The sequence below is a fragment of the Taurulus bubalis genome (genome assembly GCF_910589615.1).
Source record: "Taurulus bubalis genome assembly, chromosome: 20".
NCBI classification, from domain to species: Eukaryota; Metazoa; Chordata; class Actinopteri; order Perciformes; family Cottidae; genus Taurulus; species Taurulus bubalis.
In genome coordinates, this window is record NC_136608.1 from 6433265 (window position 1) to 6441019 (window position 7755).

The window sequence follows — 7755 nt, forward strand, 5'->3', positions numbered from 1 at the left end:
GGGGGGAGAGAGAGAGAGAGGAGGAGGAGGATATGTCACTCTTACCCGTCTCAAAAACTTGAGAGCCCTGCAATAATCCCATCACCACACACACAGACAGAAGACATAGCCGCACACAAATTCCCTACTTCTTTAGCTCAGTGCGGTCTCTAAGCTACATGCTAAGCCCTCGGCCATACAAGGCAGATCCTCTCTGCTCTGCCTTGACATACTTTTTTCTTTGTGCTTGTAAAGAATCTTTGCACCGGCAGTGAGCCAGTGTGAGTGTGTGCTGCCTATTCATACCACAGGGCTCAGCGTGTTAGCCGAAGGGGTCTGCTACCTGCAACAACAACAACAAAAAGTCAGCTTTTCAGAGACTACGGGTTTATTTTTCTAACGTTTGGAACTTGCCCAGTACTTGGAAGAAAGCGTTCAAATGTGTGTTTTGTTGCTGCAAAGCTAAAAGGTGATACCTATGAATAAAAGTTGTGGCAACCGAAGCTTGACTGCTGCTCCAGCTTACTCCGGTTACTCCAAAATAAAAGCCCTGGCTGCGAGGAAGAAGACGAGCCCTAACATCTCCAAGAAACAAACCATAAGAAATCATGTCACGGGCAGGGCAATGTAGATATAGAGCTTAAAATTAAAACACAGACATTAATAATGTCATTGAAACAATATTCAGGGCACAAGTGATTAAATTAGTGTGGCCTGGAGCGTGGCGCTTTGTGTTCCGGTTACCGACTCTCGAACCCCGCCAGAGACCACAGTAAACGCTCGAGGCTGCCAGGAGATATTGATATCAATGTTTTCATATAAAGCATATAGAGCTTTAACTATGTGGGTCATGAAAAAAAGAAAAATCACTTCGCCTGATTTGCAAAAAGTATTGTTTATAAAGTCGTAGGCTGTACACAATTCACAAGATTCATGGGTATCATCCCAACTGTTGTGATATCTAAACTGAAGCGTGGCCAAAGTAATTACTACTTCATAGGCCCATAAACATTACATTAATATCGACTGGAACTTAATTGATTACCTGCAGATAATAAAAGCAAGACAAATACATCACTTTAAAAGGAATAGAAACATTTTGGGAAATGCACATATTTGCTTTCTTGCAGACAGTTAAAACCTAATAGTGTCCGTATGGTAAATATGTATGGCTAAAGTCAGCAGCTGGTTAGCTTAGCGGCGCATAAAAACTGGAAACAGAGGGGGGAAGAAAGACAGCTATGGCCTTTTCCAAAAAAATCCACTCACGAGGCAGAGCACCTGGCCAAGAAATGGTCCCGCACTGAACGTATTTACATTTTATACAGACTAAACTGCAAATTGAAGTGTTATTTTAATGAGCTTTAGAAGTGCCGGTTGGGTTTTGGACAGAATCAGGTTTGCAATTTCCGTGTTTCCACAAATTGTATTTCCCAAAATGTCAACAACAACAACGTCAAACGACTTGTGAAGTTTCAGCTTCAGGCTTCAGGTTCCCCACAAGAGAGGTTCGGTTTGACTGCCATGGAAATAAGGCCGAGTTCAAAAGGGACGGTCGCATGGGATCCGATGAGAACAAGCAGCAGCATAGAGAGCAACCTGGCATGTGCAACTACCAATGTGCAAGACAAGGAAATGGACCTCACATTCTGGCAATGGCTGTGTGTTGCTTTGCCCGGAGTGTGAATGTAATCCCCAAACTCTGGCATTGTTGGTGCCTTTTTTTTTCCCACTGAGCCAGAAACATCCAAGTCCTCAGGTCACGAGGTGCTACTGGTTTCCACTCTAACCACATGAGATGGATTAACAGCTGCACTGTTGTAATATGTGAAAAGGGCCAGGACCAGATTGCAGATTTTTAGACGATCTGTGAATTTCACGTGATTGTATGCATCAGTGGCTCCCAAGCTTTTCTGGCTCATGACTCATCACAGGTTGCATATGAGACCAGTTTGACAAAGGGTTTATTAATCAGTCGATAAGACTCATAGGTTAAAAAAAACGACTCTATTCCATAATTCTAAGTAAGTGCAACCAGTACTATGATAGAGAGCACTTGACAACCTCAGTGCTTTGCTTCAGCATGCTTTTAAAAGAAGAACATGAGAGAAGGCATAGAGTTTAAAATCAGTGAAGTGGCCCTTTAACTACCTGGAGGGCTAAAAATCCAGGAGCACTCAACGAGGATTGAGAACCAATGGTCTTGGGAACAATTGTATCCTATAACGATGGGACAAAGAGGATCTTTCAGTTAATGTAATGGAGCTTAGGTGGTTCGGTAAATGCAGCTCTTTGATCGGGGCGATTCCATCGACATAACTTTTGCCCTTTTAAAAACGATCTTTAATAACTGTACCTCTGTGGCGGCGAGTTAGTATCGTTCCCCCGTGACAACTGATGAGCGACCTCAACTGACTTTAATCGCTTGAAGTTGAGACTAAATTGGCACAAACGGTACTACTTTGTACTTTCATGGTGGATCAAAAAGTACCTGTGCCTGCTGAGGTTAATCTGTGGATGCATCATGAGGATCATCCTGCGACCCCAAAAAATGTCCGACGTCCCACTAAAGATGTCGCTTTCCTGCACAGGGCCTCACATTAACACGACGTCTGTGAACGCCTCGTCACGCATGTTGAAGTGTCCCCAGACACTCTCATCGGCTCGAAATTAGGAGGTGTATATATATATATATATATATATATATATATATTTTTTTTTTTTCGATGCATTCATGCATGTGCGTGAACAAGAGATTTTATGTGATATCTGAGACAGCACCGAGCCCGGCCTCACCTTCTTTTTGTCCTCCGACAACAACAAGCTGTCATCATATTCATATTCTGCTGTTGTTCTCTGCACCCCTCCCTTTACACAGTGGATCAGTGTGTAATCCCTTTATTGTTGCTGAGGTTTTGGCACTGACAATGTGCCAGCGCAAGCTTAAGGAAATGCTTGCGTTTGTAGGTGTCCCCACACTATTTATGTAGTTTCTATGTCATCCCTGTTTTGCTGGTACACATTGCATTTCCAAGTGGCATGCAACGCGGGTGCAAGAGAGGTGCAAGAAACCGATGTCACCGAGGGTGCGAGACCAATGACGCTGTCGGTTGGTGCAACCTAATATTTAAGCATTCGTCTGGCGCCGCGCTATTAGCTGCAGATGCAGGCAAGTGCCAGTAATGCAGTATAAACAGTAATACAGTTTACCCAATCTCCAGCTGTTGTTTTCTGGCACTGTTCATTGCCCGGCACCTCTCTCCCTCCCTCTGCTGCCGTCTCACAGTGTGCAGACAGGGCTGTGCATTGAGCGCCCGCTTTAGATTACAAAGTGCAGCTCTGCCTGGGTACACATGGCAGTGAGCTGTCGAACAAGACATGTGGATTTCTCTCAGGTACAGTGGGGTTTGTTAAGTCAAGGCCTAGGCAAACAGATGGAGAAGAAAGCACGAAAAAGGTGGAAGGCATAACGGGAGAACAGCCAATAAGGTGCAGCGGTACCGCTAGATCGCTGCGTGGGCCAAAAGTACTGCACACGGCATCGTTTTCAATAGAAAATGAAAACCTCATTTTCAAGAGCTGGTGTTTGGATTTTACAGCCACACCAGCAGCAGGGCTCATGGGATGGCAATGTCGATCCGTTTGTCCACCACTTACATATCTTATATGCATTATTAGCAAACATTCCATACAAAGTTCTACAGACGTTCATGTTCCCCAGAGGATGAACCTTAATGACGTTGGTGAAGCCCCGACTTTCCCTCCATGGCCGCCGCAAGGTGGATGTTTTTGTTCTTTAGTCAAACGCCTAAGGAACTGTTTTTCCATGCAATTCGGTACAGATAGTTGTGGTCCCCAGAGGATGAAGCCTAAAGATTATGTTGCTCTTCTGGCGGTCCACTTAACCAGTGAAATATGTTTTACATCAACTGGATGGATTGGCTCAACATTTTGTTCCACACATTCATGCTCAAACCCACTTACACACTCAAAATAACACAAAGCGCTTCTGGCATGACTCAAGCCTTCTTTTTCTTTTCTTTTAAAACTCATGAGACTCACTGTAGTTCTACGAGTGGCTGACGCACACAATCACGTCGCTTTGTTTCGCTTCTTCACTCGTTACATGCGGATTTCGGCTGTGGGATTTTGTTAGAGGAAATTCTGTAACACCAAATACTCTATTCCAGCCTGATTCCCAACACTTCCTGTATTGCTATAAGTGAATCCCCGACTGTAACACTTTGGATCTGTATCCAGCTCTGCCAGATGGGAAAGCAAATATATAACCCTCCCCTGGCCAAGACAGATATCCAGGCTTAGAGGGCCTGAGGAAGTACTACTCCGAAAGCATAGTGATTTGGTGGAACAGGGAGATTCTCTCCAAAGCGTATATGCCATGATCTCCAAGACGGGAGCATGCATTGTATAAGAGGAGCGACCGAGGGATTATGCGGATTGCGGACGTAGGGTTTTACTCGAGGTTCGGCGGCCACGCCATCTCCGTGATTGGATTCCGTCCGTGTGTCCGCCAGAGTGCATCTGTGTGCGAATAAAAACCTTCCTGGCTGGGATACCCTTGTCTTGTTCTCTGCTCAGCGCATCTGACTGACTGGCGCTCACGATTTGACCGAATCCACTTGAATGTCAAGAGGTGACACAGACGCTAACGTCGTCTCAACCGAAGCATCGGGACCAGAGTGCTGCTTACCGCTCATATCACTTCCTCTTGGCATTCATGGCACTTGTGTGTCAGTTTGATGCGAGTGTGGGGAGAGAAAATATGAATTTGGGGAAGAAATACGAGCCAAAGAAGACCTGTCAAATCTGAGTCACACTGCATGAATTTCTGCTATCAACTGGGATTAACTTTTTTTCTGCCTTCTCGGTGCTGCGGTTGATTCACAGATTTTATTTGACTTCTAAATGGTATTTGATAGAAAATGTTAAATCTGTGCCAACTAATATGTCACCTCCAATCTGTTGCAACATCCCCACTTGTTTTGTCGTCTTTTTTATTCAATTTTCAATAAACTGAACTGGAAAATTATGTTGTATATGACAAAAAAAAAAAAAAAATCCACTTTACTCCTGATTTACTCATTCGTTTGCATTATTTCTGCTGTCGTGGGCAGCGAACCCGCGTCTTGAAACTAACCACCCTTGCAAACTCTAGAGCAAATTATCTCAAGGACATTTCACCAGTCGGTCTTAGACAGCTGCACACATTTACAGCTGCAAATGTAGGTCAAACAGAACGAGAATTGTACAGAGAGCCCCCATGATGTAACTCAACGACATGTAGAAACACGTGGAGCAGTTCTTTCTTCGGGTCAGTCACCTCCACCATCACCCCCGTCTTTACCACGGTCACTGATTAACTAGACCACACTGACTTCTAATGATAGCCACACTCCACTCAAAGAGCACATGTATACAAAGATAAACATGATCAGCCACTTCAGCAGTTGTCAGCGGTTACAGTCATTGATTTCCTCATAAAGAGCATGGCTCTGTGGTGTTTGACGCTGGACTTACTGGATATTTATTGCCCTAAACTCCCTAAACTCCGGGGGTAAACAGAGCTCTGCTCTTGTCGCAGCGATCACTGGGGGAGATTTTTGGTGAAGCCGTGTTGAACATTGACTCAATAAATATAAGTCTTTATGGCAGGTTATTATAGGGCGCTTGATACCACTTTGAGGAAGGTCAATGGCCAGGTTTAAACTGAAGTGTGCAGTGCCAGCTGTAATAACTCCACTCGATATGGTACAGTAATTGCAGACCGGGGAACTCATCGAGATGAACAAACATTAGCCTCAGGAGGTTATGAGGACGTCTGGATTAAGTGAAAGTTGTCCGATGCAAAAGATGGAAAGTCGTCCACAACATCTATCCCAATTTATTGTCTATGGCGCGGATTTAATTTATACAAATTAGAGTTATGTCACTTTACGTTTTTGGATTTTGGTCGTTCACGTTAACTTTGATTTTTGGACTGTTATAGAACAAAGGAATAACATGTATTATAATAGATCCCCTTTAATGATAGTTTAGTCACTTAGCTCTGTAAAATGGCCAGTTAGTGGGTGGGTGTAACATTAAAGTTTTTTTTTTACATCCATTTGTTTTTGTCTGTGGCTTTGATGCAAACTTTATGTAGCGGCCAAACGGTGGAATTATAAATTGCAGGTCTGTCATGTGATGCCATTTGGGCCCAATAAGACTTTTCAAAAAAAAACATCAGTGGCCAAGCTGAAAACATAGGGCTTGGCCCTAAAAAAAAACCAGCAGAGAAAGAAAGCTCCTTTCCTGAATGAGAGCGTGAACAAACCCCGTTCACCGAGACATGTTGAATAACAGTCAAACCTCTTCTAGGGCTTGCTGGGAAGAAACAAGAGCCTCCTAATTATCTCTGAAAGCCCCCAGGTGTGTGACCTGCTCTTGTCAGGGTACAGACCCCACTACAGTCGCACCATGACCCGACTGCTGCTCCCTCAACATGTGCATGATCCTGATAAGGAAGACAGCGAGCTGATCCAGACTTTCTTGTTTTCTCTTTTTGTTGCATGTATGACATGGTTACCGAAGGCAAATTATTTCTTGGAGGGATATACAAGCTTAAATAAAATTTTTTAAAAAACAACATTGGTTACTTCCTTTGATGTTTTTGACCCTTTTTTGTGTTTATGTCATTTCCATATTTTGTTTAATATTTGTTTTTTCTTATGTAATTTCCGTATTTAGTTTCAATGTTTATTTCTCTGACAGGATTAGTTTGGGCTGTTTGGCATATACTTCTCAGGCGTTTTAGCTCATTCCCTTCTCCGTGTTGGACTCACCTGGTTCAGCACTGTTGCTGATAAGTCCGGAGCTGCGTGTCCTGCTCCTCTCAGTTTCCTTCCACGCTAAGACACCGCGGCTTAGGGCAACTTCTACCTGTCTGTGCTTGTGAAAAAGCTTCGAAGACAGTAGTCGGGCTCGTTCCTCCATAATGTCGCTCCGTTAGTTAGTTGTTGCGGCCCGCATGACGCAGCGCCGCGCGGCGTCTGGAGCGTGTTGAGTCGGTGTTGTTGGCCCAGCAGGAGCAGAGGGGACTTCACTCAAAGATCGTGTAACGAGGAGGAGGAGGCACTCGACCGTGGAAAAGGAAACTGGTCTACTTTCCAGAAGCCATCAGTGCTGTCAACAATCATGCATTGGAAATAACATAATAAATTACATCACCTGCCGGGAATCACACATTTTTGACAGTTAAGGCCAAGGAAACAATTCATCTAGTATACTATACTTGTAGTGGCCATTTGTCAAATAAATCAAAGAAAATAAACATGAATCAAAGGGCCACTGACACACCGTGGGCATGTGGATTAAGCAGCCAAAATAATGCATTGTCCATGCAGGATACCGTTTTTCTGATAATTTATACAATAACAATATAGGCATACATATACTGGTCCTGTACCCGCCTCCTATGTATAAACCCCAGGTGCCCACAGCGTTACCCAATTAACAAACAAATAAACAACCAAAAGACTAAGTAAACCTAGACAACAACTACAAACACTTAGACTAAACTAAAAACTATCAAAAGAAAAAGCTATCCAAATACATCAAAACAATCTAGCCTAAATAAGCAAACAACTAGAATAATTAAACAATACTTGTGAGTAAAATAACTTAATACAAATATCAAACAAATAGCTCCTACAATAGTTATATACTTAAAGGTTGAGTCTAAATTTCGTCCTGAACTAGGTAATTAACAATCCAACA